The sequence below is a fragment of the Scyliorhinus canicula genome, chromosome 2 (assembly GCF_902713615.1).
Source record: "Scyliorhinus canicula chromosome 2, sScyCan1.1, whole genome shotgun sequence".
Classification (NCBI taxonomy): Eukaryota; Metazoa; Chordata; class Chondrichthyes; order Carcharhiniformes; family Scyliorhinidae; genus Scyliorhinus; species Scyliorhinus canicula.
Genome location: NC_052147.1, coordinates 167,831,871 through 167,855,920, shown reverse-complemented (window position 1 = coordinate 167,855,920; position 24,050 = coordinate 167,831,871). Strand labels below are relative to the sequence as shown.

Here is a 24,050-nt window from a genome sequence, read left to right as displayed (position 1 = left end):
TTATAACCCGAAAACTGGCCAAATTCCCCCAGAATCCTCATAATTTCTTCCATTCCTTCTAATGTGTCCGAAACATATAGGAGCAGGTCATCTGCATATAGCGAAACTCTGTGTTCCACCTCCACCTCCACCTCCACCCCCCCACCCCGGGACCAGCCCCTTGAGGCTCTCAGCGCAATTGCCAGCGGCTCTATGGCCAGGGCAAACAGCAGTGGGGAGAGGGGGCATCCCAGCCTCGTCCCCCCGGTGCAGCCTAAAATAGTCCGATGTTAACCTGTTCATCCGTATGCTTGCCACGGGAGCCTGATACAGCAGTCTGACGCAGTTGATAAAGCCCCGTCCAAATCCAAACCGCCCCAGTACCTCCCACAGATATTCCCATTCCACCCGATCAAATGCCTTCTCTGTGTCCATCGCGACCACTACCTCCACGTCCCTACCATCTGGGGGCATCATGATCACATTCATCAAACTTCTTGCATTGGCCGCCAACTGCCTACCTCAACGAATCCCGTCTGGTCCTCCCCAATCATGTCTGGAATGCAATCTTCAATCTTTGAGGACAAGATTTTGGCCAACAGTTTGGTGTCTACATTTAGTAGAGAGATCGACCTGTGGGACCCGCATAGCTCCAGGTCCTTGACCCGCTTCAGGATCAGTGAGATAGTGGCCTGTGACATCGTCGCAGGAAGCACCCCTCGCTCCCTTGCCTCATTAAATGTCCTCATCAGCAACGACCCCAGAGAACTTTTTATAGAACTCCACTGGGTACCCATCTGGCCCCGGGGCTTTACCCAACTGCATGGCGTTCAGCCCATCTGCTACTTCCTTCAACACGATCGGGGCCCCCAGCCCTTCTACCAACCCCTGGTCCACCTTCGGAGACCTCAACCCACCCCTAAGAATTGCCTCATCCCCTCCGGTCCAGCTGGGGTTTCCGACTCATACAGCCTGCTACAAAACTCCTTAAACGCCTTATTAACGCCTGCTGAATCTCCGACCAGGTTCCCATCCCCTTCCCTTACTTTCCCAATCTCCCTCACTGCCTCACTCTTTCTGAGCTGCTGTGCAAGCATTCTGCTGGCCTTATCTCCATATTCATAAATCGCCCCCTTCACCTTCCTCAGCTGCTCCACCGCCTTCCCTGTAGTTAACAAGCCAAACTCCGCCTGTAGCCTCCGAAGTTCCCTGAAAAGTCCTGCCTCTGGGGTCTCCGCATATCTCCTGTCACCCTGTAGTATTTCCCTTATCAATCGGTCCGTTTCTGCTCTGTCTACCTTCTCCCTGTGGGCCCGTATCGAGATTAGCTCCCCTCGAACCACCGCCTTCAGCACCTCCCAGACCATTGCAGCCGAGACTTCCCGTGTCATTAACTTCCAGGTAGGTCTGGATACATTTCCTCAGCCACCCATACACCTCCTCATCCGCTAAAAGTCCAACATCCAGTCTCCAGTGCGGGTGTTAGCCACCCTCCTTGCTCACCTGTAGGCCAACCCAGTGCGGGACATGGTCCAAGACCGTGGTTGCTGAATACCCAGTGTTCCCCCCCCCCATGACCAACTTGTGCGAATCCAGGTCCGGGATCTTCCACAACATCCTCTTTATGAACTCCACACCATCCCAATTTGGCGCATACACATTCACGAGTACCACCGGCAGCCCCCCAAGCTTCCCCCTAACCATAATGTAACAGCCTCTCGCATCTGCAACTATTCCTCCCGCCTCGAATGACACTGCTTGTTAATCAGGATCGTACCCCTCTAGTCTTAGAATCCAGCCCAGAGTGAAAAACATGTCTGACCCATCCCTTCCTTAATCTAATCTGATCAGTTACTCTAAGGAGCGTCTCCTGTAACATTGCCTCCCCTGTCAGCAGAACATTTCCCCCCTCCCCCCCTAGTAACAGCACTATGAAAACCACCCCCTTCAACAAGCATAACATCTGCTCACCCTCCACTGTGCTTCTGTGAATTAGCCCACTCAGCTAGCTTGGTGACCCCTGTCCATGGCACCAGACATTTTCCAACCTATTGTTCCCGCCCCTCCCCCCGCTCGGCCACATATATGCAAAAGAAAAACAATCCCAACACAATTACCCGAAAGAAACAGAAAAAAAAACAGAAGATCCAACACCTAACATTCACAACTCCATCCATCAGTGCAAATGCAAACTTTAACTCACACAGCTCTGCAGCAGGTCCCAAATCAATACAGAAAGCATTACAAATAATGTCCAAAAAACAAGAAACTGTTTTAACGTGAGCGCTGCAGCAAAGGTCAAAGACCTCAGTCTGCCACCAGCCCTTTCCTTCTAGCGAAGTCCATCGCTTTCTCGGGGGGAAATGTTCTGCTGACAGGGGAGGGATTTTTGCTGTGGGACAAAAAGGATGTCGGGGCGGAGGCTGCCTGGGCCCTTGATGCTCCTATCTCAAAAGCCGAGGTGGCTGCGGCTATTAAGGAGCATCAACCGGGCAAAGCCCCGGGACCAGATGGTTTTGGGTGTGAATTTTACAGGGAGTTTAAGGATCGGTCAATAGAATCTTTGGTGGGTATGTACAGCCACTCTTCGGAGGCTGGGCTGTTGCCACCGACACTTTGGGATGCCAACATCTTCTGAATTTGAAGAAGCTAAAGATCCGAAGGAATGAGCCTCTTACAGGCCAATCTTTCTTTTGAATGTTAATTTGAAATTGTTGTCGAAGGTATTGGTAAGACAGTTGGAGGGTAACCTTCCAACGATGGCTCAGGAGGATCTGACCCAGTTTATGAAGGGCAGGTTCTCCAGTAACAATGTTCGGAAATTGATGAAATGATTCAGGCCTTCTGAAGCAGGCTCTAGATGGAATGATGATCTCCTTGGATGCAGAGAAAGTCTTTGGTGGGGTTCAGTGCAGTTATCTGGTGTACTCGGTGTAGAGAATTGGGCTGGGTGAGGACTATGTTAAATGGATTCAGGTGTTGTGTACCATAGGCCTATGGTGGCAGTGCTTACAAATCGTTTTAAGTCCAAGAACTTTGGGCTCCAGAGAGGAATGAGGCAGGGCTCTCCCCTCGTTTGCGCTGGCCATAGCCTTTGGCAGAGGCTATTCAGTGGGACCCCATAATATCGGGGCTGGAGGGTGGGGATAAGCAGTACAAGACTATGCTCTATGCGGACCCGCTGGTCTTGTGACGAAGCCGGATGTCTCGGTTCCCGCTATCCTTAGCGTGGTGGATAAATTTAGTGCTTTCTTTGGTGATAACATCAATTTTACAAAGTTGGAGGCTGTCTCGGTGGGAGAGCCGACGGGTTTGGTGGTCCCCATTGGGGTTTGGGTACCTGGGTGTCATGGTTACCCCCTTTCATTGGCAATTGTATGGGGCCAATTTCCCTCAGTTGATTGCTTCTATTAGGTGGGACTTGGCTCGTTGGTCATCCCTGCCAGCTTCATGGCAGGTAGGATTGCCTTGATGAAAATGAACGTGTTAGCTAGATTGTTATATACCTGCAGATGTTGCCCATCTTGCTGTCACTTCGAGTTTTAAAAGGACATGAACCGAATGATCAGTTTGTTCATCTGGAATAAGACGACGACTTGCCTTATGTTTACTGAGCTCCAGCTCCCAGGAGCTAAGGGGAGGTCTATGCATCCCGAATATTAGGTGTATCAACTGGCTTCTCATCTTATTTTCTTTAGGGGTGGATGGATGAATAGAGACATTTGTAGGTTGGGAGACATGTTTACAGAAGCTTCCTGGTCATCCTTTGAGCATCTTTCCCAACAATTTGACATCCTGAAACACTCCTTTTTAAGTATTTACAACTTAAAGAGACTTTACTCTTAATAAGACCACCTTACATCTTGACTCCTCTATTTTCCGGGTGGGGAAAATCCTGAATTCTGTGGAACCGACAGAGGCAATCAGCAAGGTTTATGATACCTTATGTTCTAGCTCCTGCGCTAGTACATTGTGTATCTTGCAGTCTTGGGTAAATGACTTGGCAACTAACACTGGTGAGGAGATACGAGGTAGTATATGACATTGTCAGTAAAATGTCTGTTTGCAATAGAATTAAGGAGACTCAATTTAAGATACTGCACCACTTGTATAGCAAGCCTAGTCTTAGACACAGGTTTGATCCTGATATATCCCCGATATGCCCTAAATTGCCTGAGGGTCAAGGGTAATAATATACCCTGGATATGGACCTGTATTAAAGATTTAATCCTATTGGTCTTGTGTAGTCAGAGAGCAGGAGAAGATCTTTGACAGAACCTTAGAACTTAATCTAATGTTCCTAATTCTAGGTCTTGCAGATGGGAGAATTTCTGATACTAAATTAAAAAAGGCCGTACAATATCCTGATTTTGCAGCTGATAAGTATATCCTGTGCCCCTGGATTATTGACAAATATCATTCAATTCAAAACTGCCGTAAATTAGTCATGAAATGAATTCTTATGGAATTCCTGACTTCTGTGATCCATTCTACGTCTGATGCATTCCATAGAGTATGGGACCATCACCTTAACTTTATAGGCTCTACCTTGTCTGACTTTCTCCTGTTGGGCTTTCTATGAGCCATATTATAAGTCTTGGTCTCGCAACACATGAAGGTGTGCGGCCTAAACTGCTTCTATTTCGTATTCATATGGCCTTCTACTCCTTTCCCCCTTCACCTGTTATTATCCAGTTATTGGATTGATCTGATATCAAACTGAAGGCACTAGCTCCTTAAGAACACTGTGCTAAATTCATCCCATCTTCTTTGTTCCTATATTTGCAGTCAATCATGTTCTGTACTGTACCTGGTTTGCACTGATAATTACTTTGTTTTATTCTTTGTTGCGATATTTGTAAACAAAATTGAAAATTTGAATAAAGTATATCACAAAAACAATGGAAGAGAAGTAGCTTCCAAACTTTATTGTCACAAGTAGGCTTACATTAGGCTTGCATTGAAGTTACTGTGAAAAGCCCCTAGTCACCACATTCCGGCGGCTGTTTGGGTACACAAAGGGAGAATTCGGAATATCCAATTCACCTTTCAGCACATCTTTTGGGACTTGTGGGAGGAAACCGGAGCACCTGCAGGAAACCCACGCAGACACAGGGAGAAAATGGCAGACTCCTCACAGTCAGTGACCCAAGCCGGGAATCAAACCTGGGACCCTAGCGCTGTGAAGCCTCAGTGCTACCCACTATGCTACTGTGCTGCCCCAAGATTAAGATTAACCTGAATCTTAGATATATTTAAGTTACCAATAATTAAATACTAAATCCTAAACAGATTAGCACTGTCAAGTATTGAAGGCAATTTAAACATTATAATACTTTAAGTTTTATATGCTATATTTAGCTCTTAAATGTTTTTATAAACCAGATCAAAATTTCAGTACAAGTTTATTTTTGTCACATGCAGCATTTTAGACTATGTCACGCAGAGTTCTAATTTAACATAGGCCTACTGAAGGGTAGAAACAAAGGGTGACAGTCACTGATAAAATCAACTTTTCTTGCATTCTTCTTCAGTTTCCTGGTTGTAAGGAACAAGATACAAATGAAATCTGATTGCTCTGCTCTATCGCTTTACACTGATTTTGATTCAGGTAAATCTTCCTGTTAATTTTTGGACTGATATCCTTCTGTGGCATTGCAGAAGGCAGGTCAGAATGATACCAGTTCTGTGGTAATTCACAAGACATCCTACGCGAGACCAGTCCTGCAACAGACATGAAATGTGTTGGTGAGACTGGTTCTGCAGCTATTCATAAAGCTTACAAAATAGTGAGTGCCACTTGCCTGAAGCTGGTATGTAAAAATAATATACAAAAATAAAAGATGCCAGTGCTTTGAACCTTTTGTATTCAAAAAGCCTGAAGGAGGATGATGGCAATTCATCAAGAGTGAAGCTTTGGCACAGAAGACGGGAGGATGAACTCAAAACTGTGTAGATTAAAAAAAAGACACTGGAAAAATAAAACACTACTTCTACTCTTCAGCTCTCTGGTAACCACAAATATGACATGATTTAGGCCACGTCACGAAAAGGATAAAGAAGATACTATCTGGAAGTAGTTTCTTTCACATGCCACCTTCTTAAAATAGTTTTCTCTAAAATAGGAGACAGGTTTAGATAAAGGATCTGGATCGGCGCAGGCTGGAGGGCCGAAGGGCCTGTTCCTGTGCTGTAATTTTCTTTGTTCTAAATAACCTAGATTAAGGTCATATTTTTAGATCTTCCAATTTTTTAGAGAAACCTTTATCAATATGACACAGCCACATAATGATCAGACAAAGGCATCCTTGAGCATTGCAGCACCATTCTGCTGCATCACAGTGTCAGGGCCTGCATATATGCTCACTGTTAACTCAGGTGAATTATCAACTTTAGCTTTATCATCATGATAATGCCCTAATTTGAAGGTTAAGCAATTCTTTGCCGGCAGATGTGTCACCTGGGCCACTCATGTACCTACCAATGAGGTCTTTCGACTGGAAACATTACATGCTATGGAGAGATAAAGAAGTTAAGCAGGAAGTGAAAATATTTTCAAAAAATCTGCTTTGTGCATGAGAATATATTGCACACAATATCAATTCTAATTGCTGCGCATACCTAACCTAAGTTCAGGAAATTTAATTGTGCCTTGTACAGTTGGATTACATTTACAAAACTTGCATTTATATAGCTCTTTCAATGTAATGTAAACATTATACTACTTTAAGTTTTGTACGCTATATTTAGCTCTTAAATGTTTTTATAAACCTGCTGAAAAGGTGCTTCACAGAAGCACTATCAAGCAATTTAACACGATTATTTATAAATGCATTAACCTCCCAGTTGTGGAATCTTGCTTTATAATGCCAAATAATCTAAATGTCAGCGTGGGACCTAACTTTTCAAGCGTAAAAGGAAAATATACAGGTATAGATACGGTAGCCAGCATACACCAGCATCACTGCCTCATGATGCTGAGTCCTCCTGAAAAGTATACGTTCAATTTTCTCCCTTCGGAGTAGCATGTTTAATTTCTAATCACAATGTTCACACGCTTGAAAAATAAAAACGATAGAAAAGTGTATAAAGTTTCACCAGGCACTCTCGGCATATGGGCCGAATCAAGATCTATTGATGTTATTCAAAATCACTGATTAGATATCAATTGTTCCAGGTTATTGGACAGATAATATTTTGCAATATTTAAGTATTACATTTGTTTTCAAACACAGAGGCCGGTACGGTGGCGCAGTGGTTAGCATGGCTGCTTCACAGTGCCCGGAACCCAGGTTCAGTCCCGACCCGTGTGGAGTTTGCACATTCGCCCCATGTCGGTGTGGGTCTCACCCTTACAAACACAAAGATGTGCAGGGCAGGTAGTTTGGCCACGCTAAACTTCCCCTTGATTGAAAAAAAAATTGGTTACTCTAAATTTATTTTAAAAAGGTTTTCATGCACAGGTTGTGTGAAGCAAGATATGTAACAAGAATTTATAGTCAGTATTTAAATATAGGTCATACTGACATGGGGAATGTACATTTGCCTTTTTTTTTAAATCAACAGTAAACTAGTAGTTCTGCATTTCAGCTGGATTTTATTCTTCATGCAGAAATTCATTTTAGAAGACAGAGGGAATTGGATTTCTACTGCTCTTTTTACCAGAACACAAATCTAAAAAACTGGATGAGACAAAGGTGAAGGTTTGAGATTTTTTTCCTGCTAACTTTCTCCACTCCTGTCCTCCTGACACTGATGCAGCATGGCTCTTCTGACCCCTATGTTATATGGTTCCAAAGATGTTAAGAAGCACTTGCCCAAATGGCTATTCCTGAAGCTACTTGGGCACTGAGCATGCCACAGCCAAACTTATGGCCAAATTGCATTTTCCAGCAGGGGTCACTTGAACAGTGAGTGCCAACACAGGCAATTTATAATTTTTAAATGGTTGGTTTCAGAACCCACGGAATATCTTTACTGTTAACTCGGCAATGACTAGGTGAGACATTCTTCACCATTATTGTTTATTTATTCCCAATCTTATCCAGCTAAATCATGAGGTGAAGCAATGAAAATGTTAGCGTCAAACGGTTTTACATTTATTGTTTGATAAAATATACATGACACGTAAATTACATCTTGGTGAACAAAAAGCTAATTTCACCCAAGAATGGTGGTGCTATTTTTTTTTAAAATCCGAATTATTGCATTGGAAAAGTGTACTTATAATTTGCTTGCAGATGGGGATTACCATCTAAGGGACTGATTTTTCTGTAATACATCAAAATGCCTCTGCCTCACTAATTTCATTTCACAAATTAGAACATAGAACAGTACAGCACAGAACAGGCCCTTCGGCCCTCGATGTTGGGCCAAGCAATGATCACCCTACTCAAGCCAACATATCCACCCTATACCAGTAACCCAACAACCCCCCCCCCCCCCCCCCCCCCCCATTAACCTTATTTTTTAGGACACTAAGGGCAATTTAGCATGGCCAATCCACCTAACCCAGTCATTGTTTCCTTTCAGTATTTTCCGAAGGCTATGAAGTAAAATAGTAGTAGGGGCTGGTTTAGCACAGGGCTAAATAGCTGGCTCAAAGCAGACCAAGGCAGGCCAACAGCACGGTTCAATTCCCGTACCAGCCTCCCGATCAGGCGCCGGAATGTGGCGACTAGGGGCTTTTCACAGTAACTTCATTTGAAGCCTACTTGTGACAAAAGCGATTTTCATTTCATTTTTCAAAACTAAAAATATTAAAACCTGGAAAAACAAAGCTAGTTTCTCAGTATCTGACAATTTAATGTTAACATTTCATCTGATGCAAGATTTTGATGCAAAACTTTAACTATTCTTGATCTCTTTCCACATTTTCCCTATAATTTAATTTCACCTCCGGGGATGTGTGCCTGTTAATACATACCAAATACACATGGCACAAATGCATGCCTTTTGAATGGGAAAGGTTAATATTTAGGCCTTTAGATAACTGTGCATGATCAGTTAGGTGACATTCTACTACACTAGATATTCAGATATCTAAGTTTGCAGTCTTTAAATTCTCTCATTTCGACACGAAGCAAAAGAATAAAGGCCATGTCACAAAATATTAATGCAAGCCACGAGATCAAAACATTATCTATTATACAAGGCCACTAGCTACCGAGAACCACTCAACTGACAATTTAAACGCCTGTGGCTATAAACTATTAAACAAAAAGGGTCACACTTCTCAGCAATCAAATGGGCCTCTCCTAGTTTTTAAATGAAGCAAAAAAGAATGTCTATCTCGGTACTGATTTGAGTAGTAAGATGGAAACAACCAAGTTCAAATATAAATTGGAAACCACCATTTTGTACCACAACATGGACAGATCATCACAAGGACTGCTGATAAATTGAATGGAACACTGAAAAGCAAGTGCTCCAGTATATGTGATGAACTTTACTGTGGCAGAATTGTGCACAGTAAATGAGATATGAGCAATGCAAACTATGAATATCTAAATGGAAAATTCAATTTCATCTGACCAGTATGAGATTTCTATTATGAATCTTAACGTTCAGCAGCTCCACAAAAAAGAAAACCACTAAAGTTCTGCTAGTTCAGTAAACCAAAGCTTTGCACTCAGATTTCAGCCATTTATTCTTCCAGTCTCACTCTTAAAGCCCTCTGGTCAAAACAGTGGATTAGACATTCACTTGAGCGTTTTCTGCATCTTCATGCTTATTGCTCCTGAATACTAAAAAAGGCCATTGTTAATCAGCAGGCCAATATTACATCGTCAGAAATCCATCTATTTTAGACAGCAATTTGATCATTCTCATTTGTTTAGATTGGTGGCACCTAATAGAACAGGTTTGAACACGTTGGGGAAATTAATCTGGAATTTTGTTTGAAAGTCAAAGTTCAGGTTCTTTCCTATATTATTTAAATATACACACCGGGGTTAAAACCGTTGATTAGGATGGAAGACGCTGTTTAAGGCATCTTCGGTTCAATCTGACTAGGTTCAATACATTGAATTAGAGAATTATAAATAACTTTGAAGCATTTAAAACGTTTTACAACAGTAAAACTCAAGCTTCAACTGTCATCTTTCAGAATGGAATTAATTTATCAATATTTGTTGAGTTACACAACATTTCCAATTTGCTGATTATCAATTCTGAACGTAAGGAAACGAGGAGCAATGTAAAGTTAGGAGCTAGGTGCGGTATGATTACGTGTTTGGAAAATCCAATGTTTATAAACATTTTATAGAAGAGCTTCACACTTCATAACAGTCGATTTTACTCATATGTTTTTTTCAACATAAAACACTGGAAGAAAGCAAAACGCCCATGGTAAGCTTAGAACCCCCCTCCCCTCTGCTCATCGGTTTCATGAAGAACTGCGGTAACACTGTTGCACAATGTGCAACTTTTCGCTGCCTCCAGACGAGCTGACACAACTTGTCACATTTATGATTGCCGTCTTACAAGGGGCACGGAACGCCCGAGGTTTCCGCATCTCTCAAAACACGCAGACTTTAGAAACACGAATATCTTAAAATCGACACACGAGAGGCTAACGTGTGAATAGAACATGAGCCAAGTGCGCTTTCTGGGGCGTGCGCGGGGGGGAAAGACACACCACAGGGCAGGGGGAATGAAGCGCTGGGCAGGGCAAGGGGGAGTGAACGGCTGGGAGAGTGAACCGCTCGGCAGGGAGAGTGAACTGCTGGGCGGAGGGCAGGGGAGAGAAGCGCTGGGCCAGGGGAGAGAAGCGCTGGGCAAGGGGAGAGAAGCGCTGGGCAAGGGGAGAGAAGCGCTAGACGGGGCGGGGGGGGGGGGGGGGGGTGTGAATAGTTGGGCAGTGGCAGTGGACCAGCGCCCTGCCGCTTCCCCAGCACAGCCCGGGTAACAGGAGCGAAGAGCAGGCGGATCGCTTTGCTAAAGGCGCCAGCCTCTCTGCACAAACCCAAACACAGCGCTGACACGTTTCAGTGCCAATGATCCAAACAGTAACACCAAAAAAAAGTCTGATTTAAAATAAAAACATATTTGTATTTCCACAAGCGGCGCTGCTTTATCCTTCCCTATCTTTGTTTTAATTAAATTCTTATCCACTCACCTCACGCCCGGCTCCAGTTCTTCTCTCCACAATAAACGTATTCAGCTGTTCATCTTTCTTTTTATGTTGTTGTTGGAAAGAAGAATTCCCTCCGTGACCGGGTCAATGCGAAACAAAATGTTCTCCTCCTCGCTCCCTTTTTATTGTACTTTTATTTCAATTTACCCGAAGGTTGTCTTGTGTTTTTAGCTGGTCGGACAGGAGTTTCTGATGACTGGTGTCGGGGGCGCGCGTTCTATCCAAGCCGCGCGTAACCGCACCCCTCCTCATCGCGCGCGCGGGGGGGCACGCGCGGCAGCGGAGAGCGAGCCTGAAGCTGCCGCGCGCCCTTTCCTGGCCATTGAGATAATAGACACGTTGTATCCAGTCCAGGATCAAAGCAGAAACAAATGGTGATAAACAGAAACACAAGAGTTTGCTCCAATGTGCAAAAGGGAGGAGACTCTTTCTGCAATGGGGAATGCATGGTGCTAATTCCCATCCTACCATATTTAAATGGCAGTCTTTTTTCCCCTCTCTTTTCCGAAACTGATAATAAAGACTCGAATTCAGACGGGTCAATCCAAACTAGCGCCTGACAGCTAATCAAATATGTCGTCACTGCTGCGCTGGGAAACAGGGCAGTAATGTGTGCACAGCACGATCCCACAACACCCGCCAGTCAATTGGCATTGCGATTTGCCGTGGAGTGTGTTAGAAAAGTTTGCCTATATCCAGGGTGGTGGTGGTGGTGTGTGTGTGTGTGTAAGGCTCATGATTTTACAGTCTCAGGGATTTTTTAAAAATATGTTTGGGAAGTGGAGACCTGTGCCACCCGCTTTTTCATCGGGAATGCTTACACCTTCCATCCAGCCACAGGCAGCAACTTGTGGGTCGGCTGTTTTCCCATTTGTTCATCGTCAGTCATTCGCCAGAGGGCGCAGAACTATTGAGACATCCCAGTTCCTCCTCCCCGGGTACAGCAGAAATAAACATTAACACACGTGGAACGGGCACTTGCGGCTATCTGACACCTCAAGCAATGAATAGTGACAACCTGCATGTTGCATTTCTGATGCTGCAAGGTTTCATGTACATCCTTCCCCCATATTCTAAATTAAACCCAATAAGTAAACCAACAGCCACACGTGCTTCCTCCAAATCCCAACCTTTCGTTACATCTCGGAAAACACGGATTTCGATACCGTTTAACTGGAATTGTCTACTGCTGCAATGAAAAACGATTAAGTCGTTTCCCATCACATAAATACAAAGTAAACAGAAGGATTGTCTTGGTTGCTATGACTTCATCCAAATGTAAACACGATATATTTTGGGACATGACGCCAACTGACATGACTACAGCCTTTTTACACTTTCCAGAGTGCAGTAATGTAGCTGCAGGGGCCAGGGAAGTTTAGAAATACCGTAAGCAGAATTTCGTTGCTTTGCTCTTGCAGAAAGAACCCGCCCACACATAATCAATCATATTTCCATCTGATTTCCGATTTCGAGCGGGAGGGAAACAATGGTGCATCCTAACACTTGTAAAGCAACCCTGCAAATTACGATTAAAGTGACAGAATGCATTTAGGTTACAATCAGAGACAGGTTTATTGATGTCCACAGTCGATGAATTTGCTGACGAGTTGAACTCACCTCGCCGAGAGATCCTCAGTGCTGTTACCTCACGGACAAGGGTTAACAACCAAGCGGGACATTAATTGTTGAGAAATTAATGCTCATGGTCATCTCGCAAAACAGATCAGATAAACTCTGCGAGGTTAAGGGTTTTGTTTTGGCCTTGGCAATTATAGAAAAGTACACATTAGGAATATTATGTGGAGTCTAGTCCTGAGAAACGTTACCCCATTGCTGTGCGTATATTGTGTTCTGAGTGAAATGTAAACTTGATTCATCCGCAAAGATATCTTAGTACTTGCAGAGAAGTTAATATATTTACAATACCCGTGCTGAATTGGACTGAAGTAACCCTTTCCCCTCCGGGAGGATTTTGCTGCAGATAGTTATAAAATGGCTGAGAACAATTTTTTAACAGCATTTAATTAATTATATTTAACCCATTCACCAATTTGACCATTGGGTCGACACGCAATTCTTAAATTTTAATCTACTGTTTGTAAAGTGCCTCTTTACTGCATTTACTATTATATGTGGGTATCGTTCCAAACCCTCTCTCACAATTATTCAATAGTTTTTCATTCGTCATCATACAGTGAACTCTTCGCTCTGCAATTAACTCCTACCCTCCTGACCTGGTAACTTCCAATTACTATTTCAAAAATAAGAATTTTTAAAATTAATTTAGAGTACCCAATTATTTTTTTCCAATTAAGGGGCAATGTAGCGTGGCCAATCTACCTACCTTGCACATCTTTGGGTTGTGGGGGCGAAACCCACGCAAACACGGGGAGAATGTGCAAACTCCACACGGACAGTGACCCAGAGCCAGGATTGAACTTAGGACCTTGGTGCTGTGAGGCAGCAGAGCAAACCCACTGCGCCACCATGCTGCCCTTTTCAAAACTAATTATTAAACACTATGTTTAATTGGTTATATCATTGGAATGTCACCTTAAGAAATGTTTGTCTTCTCAAGTGGCTGCAATGATGCCATTGTGTGGCTGGAGCTGGGCTCTGGCTCTGCTTTTTACTTTCGTTTTGAGCTGGAAGCTGTTTTTGGCTCTGAGTTTTACTTTCGGTTTTCAGTTGGGGAGCTGCATCCAAACCAAGAAGGTGTATTTTGGTCTCTCTCTGCATGCTAAAGAATGTCTCCAGATCACTTGATAGTTTCAAAGTAATACCTGTTTCTGTAAGGATTGCAAACCTACTGTTTTTGGAGGAAAAAAGCATGTTTGGCTTATGGATGTTGTTAGGAAAGTTATTAAGGCTTACCTATAGAGTACTATATCTTTGGGGGTTATCAGTGTTGGCAGTTGATAAGATGTTTACTGTGTGTTTCTAAAATGTTAACTGGATTCATAGAATAAATTGTTTAAAAATACTTAAGATCTCTGTTGCATAACACCTGGTAAGTGGGCCCCTGTGCTCTTCATAACCAAAATCTATTAAAAGTTGTGGGTCAGGTGAACTCCATGATATATTTTGGTGTTCTCTAAATCCTGGCCCATAACAGTTATCAAATTAATTCAAGTGTTTCCTCCACGATTCACTGGCATTTCTATGTTCGCTGAAGAGGGAGCATCCGGAGTCCACAGCACCATCAAGGTCCTCCATGTCCGGTGGGCACCACAGAGGTTGGATTGCTTTATCGACGGCTTTAATCACATTTTGATTCAATGTTTGGCAAGTTTCCATTGCTGTTTGTTTTGTTTGGGCAGTGGCCCTACCAGAAGTGGTCCCTTTTAATTTGTTTGAGTTTGTTTCTGTTAGTATATTAAGTTGATTGGCCCTAAAATACTTCACTGGTAGTGCAGATGTCACAATTGTGTGTATTCATTTTCCCATATATAAACATAAATTTTAAGTCATCTTAAAGCCAGTTTAACTCAGATGATGTCGCTCTCACCTGAATTACTCCAGGACTTAATTGCATACTGAAATCTAACATTTCACTGCAGAACTGAGGGAGTGCTGATTGTCTGAGGCACTGTCTTTTCGAGGATCAGACAATAAACTGAGAGCCTGCCTTTTAGCTAAATGCATAAAATCCCTTTCCACTGATGTCCTGAATCAATCTTCCTCTTGTCAATTAAATCCACCAAATGTACATGTGTTCTTTGTCTCAGGCAAATAGGTGTGAAAAATGGCGGCCATACAATGACTGTACTTCAAAATGTAATCAATAGATGGTGAAATGCTATTGCATAACCTATGAGGTGGGATAGACTTGTATAACACAATTCCAGCATGTCCAAAGTTGAGGTCCAATGCATATAACACTGCCATACTGGTTTGATTTCCCATAACGTGCAACTATTTGTTTTTGTGGAAAGATACAGAGCAGAAGTCAGAAGATCGGTTTGAAAGAGCATGATTCAGGGCTACTTGGACCCATTGTGCACGCTGTTATTTAAAATTGTAAGTATAATTGTCATTATACAGTTATTGGCATTTAAGGCATTATATACACGTGTATATAAGAGGAAAACATAGCTGAATTATGGTTCCTCAGAGCAGAGACAGGACAAATTATGGGAAATTAGTAAGTGGCAGAGATATTGAACAATTAATTTCTCTCCATTGTTGTCAAGACAAATTACATACCAGATAGAAGATGGCAAAAGGGCTAAGAAGAGTGAGGAATATCAGAAAATAAAAAGTATTACAGTAGTGAAATTTAAGGAACTAAAATCTGACAAATCCACAGGGCCCAACAACTTGTATCCTAGGGTCTGTAAAACTTCAGACACTTTGACTAGTTTATTCTTCAAATGTTTTACCCAGATGCTCTTATTTGCGAGATGAACAAAGGACAAATGCAAGTTTGTGATTCAACCAAATTTACTATCAAATGCAATAAAACAGTTACTCCCTTTAAATTATCCCAACTACAATAATCCCCAAATTCTTAATAACACCCGTGCCGATGAACGCAATCGAGCTGAGGATCCAGTTGAGTCTCGGTTGTCTCAAGTCCTCGGTCAGTGAAGGTGGGTATTGTATGCTCCTTCCTTCCATCTTCTTCTCTGATGTCGAATCTTCTCTGTTGCCTCTGAGCCGAGTCTTTCTTGGGGAGGGTCTCTGGATGCCTCTTTGTTATACCTCTCTTTGCTCCTATCCAGAAGCTTCTCTGGCCCTCAATTATGAGGTCTCGGGGCAGATTTCACAACACCCAATGGAGTTGCCAATTTAAAGTCTGCAGGACCCCACAGGGGTCCATCTCCAGATATGGTCCACATGTAACCTTACTCCATATATGGAACAGTGGGAAATCTGGGTGCTAAAATGTCTAGTTTCATCTGGGTAATCGATAACAATCGATCCATTTGAATGGGACGGATTATCTCCTAATGTCCTGTTTACAGGGCAGGCCCAGACTTGTTCTGACTGGCTGTCTCCATGCATTCAAACTTGGCTGTTCAAATTCCTATCAGGCCTGCCGGTAGGTTGACTGTGATTTAAAATGTTAAATTCTTAATTTAAAGTGTCCAATCCTAGAGCGGGGCTAAAATTCAAACTGTTGTCCATTTCACCATAGTCCTAAAAGAGGTAACTGCAAAGATAGATGCATTTTTATAATTTTCCAAAAATTCACTAAATTTTAGAATAATCTTCTTGGATTGAAAGTTAGAAAATGTAACACTGCTGTGCAAGAAAGACGGGAAAGAAATACAGAGAACCACAGTTAGTCTGACACGAGTCATCAGGAAATACTGGAGTCTAGTATTAAGGAATTGTTAGGAATTCCCCTCGAAAAATCATTGCATGACTAAATACAATGTGTGGGTTTTCTGAAGGTCAAATCATGTATGAAAAATTGTTTGAGGTCTTTTGAGGGTGTAACCAATAGGGTAGATAAAGGTGAGCCAGAAGACAAATACAGATGGATTTCCAAAGGCATTCAACAACTTGCCACACAACAAATTAATAAACAAGTTCAGGTCTCATGGAGCTGGGGGTAATATGTTAGCATGGAATTAAGATTTGTTAAAAGACATGAAGCAAAGAATATGGATAACTGGGGCATTTTCAAGTTCACAAGGTTTGGCCAGTGGACTGCCATAAGGATTAGTGATAGAGCCTCAGCTATTTACAATCTGTATTAATGACTTGGAGAAAAAGGCCGAGAGCACGATTCTCCAGGAAGATTTCAAGTGTGGTTGTGAGCGGGAACTGCCACGAGCCTCCAGGCGCTCGGCCCAGCGAGGCTGCGAACGCTATTCAACGTTAATTGGTCCACTCAATGAGGTCCCACGGCTTCTCGCCGCAAATGAAGGCTTGCCAGCCGATGCTCCAGGATCACATTTGACAGTCCCCCGCTAACATTGTGGAGCAGCACTTGCACAGCCAACCCCACTCAGCTCACAGCTCAGGAGACAACCGGCCCCATGATTCAGGGATGGAGACATGGGGAGGCTCTTCGATGCGTTGGAGGCCAGGAAAGATGTCCTGTTCCTCAAAGGATCCAGAGGTTGAGCCACAGGGTATCCAGTGCCATTTGGGATGAAGTGGTGGCGACCGTGAGCTCTGGGAATGTGACCAGGAAGACTGGACTCCAGTGTCGTAAGAAAGTCAACGGCCTCCATCAGGCAGCATGGGTGTGTTGACAACCCCAACCACTACCCTCAAACCCCCGAGGACCTTTCCGCCCCCAAGCGAGCATTCACCTCTCTCTCAACCCTCCATGCAGCCCCAATCCTCCCTTCACTCCCCAATCCTCCCTTCACACGCCCTCCCTTCAACCCCCCAACCCTTCCTTCACAACCCCCTCCCACTACTGTAAACCATGCATGTGGCTAACAATGCCCTCTCTGTGTCTCCGCAGGAGAAGCTCTCCCAAATCGCCGGGTGAGGAACCTGACTCGCGGAGGGTTGCCGGACATCGGAATCCTCACTACCATTGAGGAATGGGCCTTGGTGGTGACTAGGGTGGCCGAGGATACAGCGGTCACCAATGCAGACATTGGCGCACACTGCAGCGGTGAGGATCCACCAGACCCCACCTGTCACACGTGAGTTGTTATTGCCATTTTGACTGACCCATCCCTCCCGTTGACCACATGTTCATTCTTCCGCAGGTTCTCCAGCCGACGGCGCTGGCCCATTGGGTGGGGGCCCCTCTCCTGCATCCCATGAGACCACTTCGGAGGAGATCACCAAGGGTGCCATGATCGACGCATCATGGAGGAGAATGCCAAGGGTGCCATGATCGACGCATCACAGCTATCATCCCCACCCTCCACTAGCGCAGATATATGCACCTCAATGGTCAACATTAATGGACAGGCTTCTGGCGCACAATCTTGATGTACATCAGGTGGAGGCAGTAATCCCAGTTGAGACAGCAGTCAGAGGTTTGCTGGATCCCAGGACCCAGCTGGGTCCCAGCCAGATGCTGAGCCTATGGAACACCTGGAGCTGATGGTGATGTAGGGAGTGGCTGGGATTTTCAGAGGGAGATGTCAGCGACACTCCAGCAGATCCATAGCTGATTGGATAAATAATGGAGGCTATGGGCGCAGAGGATGTCTCTGTCACCGAGGCCAACACTGCTAAGGTGGTTACCGCAGTGGAGAGCCTGGTGCATGTCAGCACCATTAGTGGAGGTGTCCAAGGGGCCTCATGGTAGCATGGCGGTTAGCATCAATGCTTCACAGCTCCAGGGTCCCAGGTTCGGTTCCCGGCTGGGTCACTGTCTGTGTGGAGTCTGCACGTCCTCCCTGTGTGTGCATGGGTTTCCTCCGGGTGCTCCGGTTTCCTCCCACAGTCCAAAGATGTGCGGGTTAGGTGGATTGGCCATGCTAAATTGCCCGTAGTGTAAGGTTAATGGGGGGATTGTTGGGTTACGGGTATACGGGTTACGTGGGTTTAAGTAGGGTGATCATTGCTCGGCACAACATCGAGGGCCGAAGGGCCTGTTCTGTGCTGTACTGTTCTATGTTCTATGTTCAAGGCGTGGCACAGTCAGTGACAGAATGTCTGAATCGCATCATTGTGAAGGATAGTAATTCCAGCTTCTGTTGAAAATTTCAGACTCTTTGTTTTGACCACAGTTAGTTCAAATACACCAGCTTGCTTGTTGTTTCCTTGGTTTTCCATTCATTAAATCAAGAGCAATCCATTTGAGATTTTTGCATTCTGGGTTTAATTGGGCTTCGTTGTGGAATGCACGGAGTTTAGCAACCAGCTCTGTCAAATCCTGAGCTGCACTTACTGCCAGAGTCTTTGGAATAATCCAACAAGGCTCGGGCAAATTCAGCATTTACAAGCTGCTTACGTGATCCCAAACTAGTTGCTTGCACAGCACTACTACCTGGTACGATTGACTTGGATTCCAGAACTTTTTTCCCCACACTGAGTGCATCATGAACAGAACGCTCCATCTTGTCACATGTGAAATCATTTGCTCCACGCAGGATGATGGAAGCAGATGTATGAGCCTTGTGCTTTTAATCAGTATCAGTTCATCATCACAGAAGAAAGGATTGTGGGGGGTGGGGGGGGGGGGGGGGGGGGCGGGGGGGGGGGTGGTGGTGAAGGAAGGATTGGGGGCTGCATGGAGGGTTGAGAGAGGGGTGGATGCCGGCTTGGGGGCGGAAAGGATCTTGGGGGTGGGGATGTTGGTGTTGGGCAGCACGGTAGCACAGTGGTTAGCATTGTCGCTTTACCGCTCCAGGGTCCCAGGTTCAGTTCCAGCCTCAGGTTATTGTCTGTGTGGGGTCTGCACATTCTCCCCATGTCTGCGTGGGTTTTTTCCAGGTGCTCCAGTTTGGGTTTGGCCATATTTATGGCGTGGCGTGTCTGTTGAAAGTACAAGTGTATGTACAAATGAGATGAGTTCATGGGGTTTTGGACTGTTCAGGGGAACGAGACAGGGGTGTCTGCTGTTGCTGTTGTTGTTTGCGCTGGCGATTGAGCCCTTGGCAATGGTTCTTAGGAAGTCTGTGGAGTAGCAGGGCTTTATGTGGGGGAGCAGGGAGCACCGGGTGTCATTGTGCACAGACGATCTGTTGTTGTTTGTGTTGGGCCCACTGGAGAATATGGGTAGGATCATGGGACTGTCGGAGAGATTTGGGGCCTTCTCCGCGTATAAGTTAAATGTCGAGAAGAATGAGGGGTTTCCGGCAAATGCAGCGGGGAGGGGTGCCAACATGATAGTGTTGCCGATCAAGATAGCTGGAGAAAGGTTCAGGTATTTGGGAATTCAGGTGACGAGGGAATGGGTTACGATGCAAAGGTGGAATTTGACAACGTTAGTGGAGGAGATTAGGGGGGATTTTAAGAGATGGGATACATTACACCTGACATTGGCAGGAAGGATGTAGGTGGTAAAACTCAATGTGCTGCCAAGGTACCTGTTTGTTTTCCAGACCCTCCCAATCTTTCTCCCTGTGGCCTCTTCCGGAAATTGGAGACAGTGATTTCAGTGTTTATATGAGCAGGGAAAGTGCCGAGGTTAAAGAGGGCGCTGATGCAGAGGCAGAGGCAGAAAGGGGTGTTGGCATTCCTGAACCTGCTGCGCTATTACTGGGTGGCAAATATGGAGAAGATGAGGCGATGGTGGGGGGCTGGAGGGAGCAGAGTGTGTCAAGGTGAAGGAGGAGTCCTGTCGAGGTTTAAATCTGAAGATTATGGTGAAATGTGGGTGTGGCCAGCGAATCATGTGCATATGTTGTGGGGTTGTGAGAAGCTGGAGCGTTACTGGGAAGTGGTGTTTGGGATGCTATCTAAGATAGTGGGGGTGGAGGTCATGCCGGACCCAATGGTAGCGATCTTTGTGGAATCGGAAGTGTTGGTGCTGCCGATGATGTGGCCTTCCCCTTTCTAATTGCCAGGTGAAAGATTTTTAAAAATTGGAGGGTGAATACTCCGTCAGGGGTTGCGGCCTGGCTGGGGGATTTGTACAATGTTCTCTGGTTGGAAAAGATTCAATTTGAATTGAGGAGTCAGTGGAGGGCTTTGAGACACTGTAGGGATCGTTCATGACGATGATTGAGGAACTGTTCATCGTGGCGGGGACAGGGGGGGGGTAAAAAGGGAAGAAATTGTTCAAACTGCAGACTGAGTTTGGGGAGTGTGATTTCATACATGTTGCTGATTTTTACACGTTTGGAGTAAAATATATATTTTTTAAAAAGGAATGTCTTCTGATAAAAGCCATTGAATTGAAATTTCAATTCTGTTTGTCTTTTGACAGATGCTGCCTGAGCTGCAGAAAATTCATAGAATTTTATGGTTTTATTTTGAGATTTCTGCTATCTGCAGTAATTTGTTTTTGTCCTAAAAATGGGGCACTGGGCACTGTCCAGAGTTAAAAAAGCATCAGCCAAATACTTTGAGTGGCACCAGTGGAATTGGCAAGGGAATGCATGATGAATGGCAGGACTCTGGGAAGCACTCAGGATCAGAGATCAGAGGGACCTTGGTGTCCATGTACACTGCTCCCTTAAGGTAGCAGAGCAGGTGGATTCAGTGGTTAAGAAGGCATATGGTATGCTTGCCTTTATTAGCTGAGACATAGAGTTTAAGACATGTCCACTGGGGCAGCACGGTAGCACAAGTGCATAGCACTGTGGCTTCACAGCGCCAGGGTCCCAGGTTCGATTCCCCGCTGGGTCACTGCCTGTGCGGAATCTGCACGTTCTCCCCGTGTCTGCGTGGGTTTCCTCCTGGTGCTCCGGTTTCCTCCCACAGTCCAAAGACGTGCAGGTGGTGCTAAAAAAGCTAAAAGGTCTTAAAATTGACAAATCTCCCGGCCCCGATGGGCTACACCCTAGAGTTCTGAGAGAGGTGGCTGAAGAAATAGCGGAAGCGTTGGTTGAGATCTTTCAAAAATCACTGGAGTCAGGGAAAGTCCCGGACGATTGGAAGATCGCTGTTGTAACCTCCTTGTTCAAGAAAGGATCAAGACAAAAGATGGAAAATTATAGGCCAATTAGCCTAACCTCGGTTGTTGGTAAAATTCTAGAATCGATCGTTAAGGATGAGATTTCTAAATTCTTGGAAGAGCAGGGTCGGATTAGAACAAGTCAACATGGATTTAGTAAGGGGAGGTCGTGCCTGACGAACCTGTTAGAATTCTTTGAGGAGGTGACAAGTAGGTTAGACCAGGGAAACCCAGTGGATGTGGTCTATCTGGATTTCCAAAAGGCCTTTGATAAGGTGCCACACAGGAGGCTGCTGAGTAAGGTGAGGGCCCATGGTGTTCGAGGTGAGCTACTGGCATGGGTTGAGGATTGGCTGTCTGACAGAAGGCAGAGAGTTGGGATAAAAGGTTCTTTTTCGGAATGGCAGCCGGTGACCAGCGGTGTCCCACAGGGTTCAGTGTTGGGGCCACAGCTGTTCACCATATATATTAATGATCTGGATGAAGGGACTGGGGGCATTCTAGCGAAGTTTGCCGATGATACGAAGCTAGGTGGTCAGGCAGGTAGTGCTGAGGAAGTGGGGAGGCTGCAGAAGGATCTAGACAGTTTGGGAGAGTGGTGCAGGAAATGGCTGATGCAATTCAACGTGAGAAAATGTGAGGTCTTGCACTTTGGAAAAAAGAATCCAAGCATAGACTACTTTCTAAACGGTGAGAAAATTCATAATGCCAAAGTACAAAGGGATCTGGGAGTGCTAGTCGAGGATTCCCTAAAGGTAAACATGCAGGTTGAATCTGTGATTAAGAAAGCGAATGCAATGTTGTCATTTATCTCAAGAGGGTTGGAATATAAAAGCAGCGATGTGCTACTGAGCCTTTATAAGGCTCTGGTTAGGCCCCATTTGGAGTACTGTGTCCAGTTTTGGGCCCCACATCTCAGGAAGGACATACTGGCACTGGAGCGTGTCCAGCGGAGATTCAGACGGATGATCCCTGGAATGGCGGGTCTAACATATGATGAACGGCTGAGGATCCTGGGATTGTATTCATTGGAGTTTAGAAGGTTAAGGGGAGATCTAATAGAAACTTACAAGATAATACATGGCTTAGAAAGGGTGGACGCAAAGAAACTGTTTCCGTTAGGCGAGGAGACGAGGACCCGTGGGCACAGCCTTAGAATTAGAGGGGGTAAATTCAGAACAGAAATGCGGAGACATTTCTTCAGCCAGAGAGTGGTGGGCCTGTGGAATTCATTGCCGCGGAGTGCAGTGGAGGCCGGGACGCTAAATGGCTTCAAGGCAGAGATAGATAAATTCTTGATGTCGCGAGGAATTAAGGGCTACGGGGAGAATGCTGGTAGGTGGAGTTGAAATGCCCATCAGCCATGATTGAATGGCGGAGTGGACTCGATGGGCCGAATGGCCTTACTTCCACTCCTATGTCTTATGGTCTTATGGTCTTATGGTTAGGTGGATTGGCCATGATAAATTGCCCTTAGTGACCAAAAGGTTAGGAGGGGTTATTGGGTTACGGGGATACAGTGGAAGTGAGGGCTTAAGTGGGTCAGTGCAGACTCGATGGGCCGAATGGTCTCCTTCTGCACTGTATGTTCTATGTTATGACCAGTTGAGGAGGGGTTGAATGGTTCCTCTCTTTTCCCTCTTCTCGTTTGACCGGAACAGATCTTTTGTTTGAAAAGGATACACTTGCCAAATCAGTGAGTATTTAATTATAATTAGAGACCATAAAAAATAAAAGGAATGTACAGTCTGTAGTTTGGTGACTCAGCTGACTTCATGTTGAATTAGCTGGTCCGACAACACTGATGGTCCAAATGATTTCAGTTTAAAGTTGTAGATAGTTCATTTGATTGATCATCTGGAAATGGTAGTGAAATACTTTAAGAAATCTCTGGCTTCAATAGGGCTTATCTGTATGATGGTCACAGACAACAAACAAAACTTGAAGCTTGCAAGGTAGGTTGGAGAGAGAGAGAGAGGGAGAGGCAGGAGGGATCCCTAACTTGGGTCTTCTCTCTGTGCATTTGCTGCTTATCTTCAGTCTGTAAAGATTGAAAAAGGTAGGATTGTCATGTGACCTTCCCCCTCCAACTGCCCAGTGGATCGAAGTAAATCATTATCAGTGCATTCCTAGGATAACTTGCTTAAATCATGAAGATAAATGCAAATGACTGCGAATGCTGGAATTTGAAACAAAAAAACAGAAAATACTGGACAATCTCAGCAGGTCTGACAGCATCTGTGGAGAGAGAAGGGAGCTAATGTTTTGAGTCTGGATGACTTTGTCAAAGCTAGAAGGAACTGGAAATAGGGTTTGATTTATACTGATATGGGGAGGAGGGTGGAGCAGTGGGGCTGGATAGGGGACAGCAATAGGTGGAGATTGACAAAGGTGACGGACAGAAAAACAAAAGGAATGTAAATGGGGGTGATTAAGGCTAAG

The 24,050-nt window shown here is 44.7% G+C and overlaps 1 protein-coding gene across 4 annotated transcripts in view; it reads right to left on the bottom strand.

Moving 5' to 3' along the window:
• Nucleotides 1-11,348, bottom strand: part of LOC119961672 (diacylglycerol kinase beta) — a 797,376-nt gene extending 786,028 nt beyond the window's left edge. For all 4 annotated transcript variants that reach the window (XM_038788967.1, XM_038788974.1, XM_038788981.1 and 1 more), the window contains exon 1: nt 11,099-11,348. The gene's annotated coding sequence lies outside the window, so the exon portion shown is untranslated. The remainder of the gene's footprint in view (nt 1-11,098) is intronic.
• Nucleotides 11,349-24,050: the final 12,702 nt, after the last annotated feature.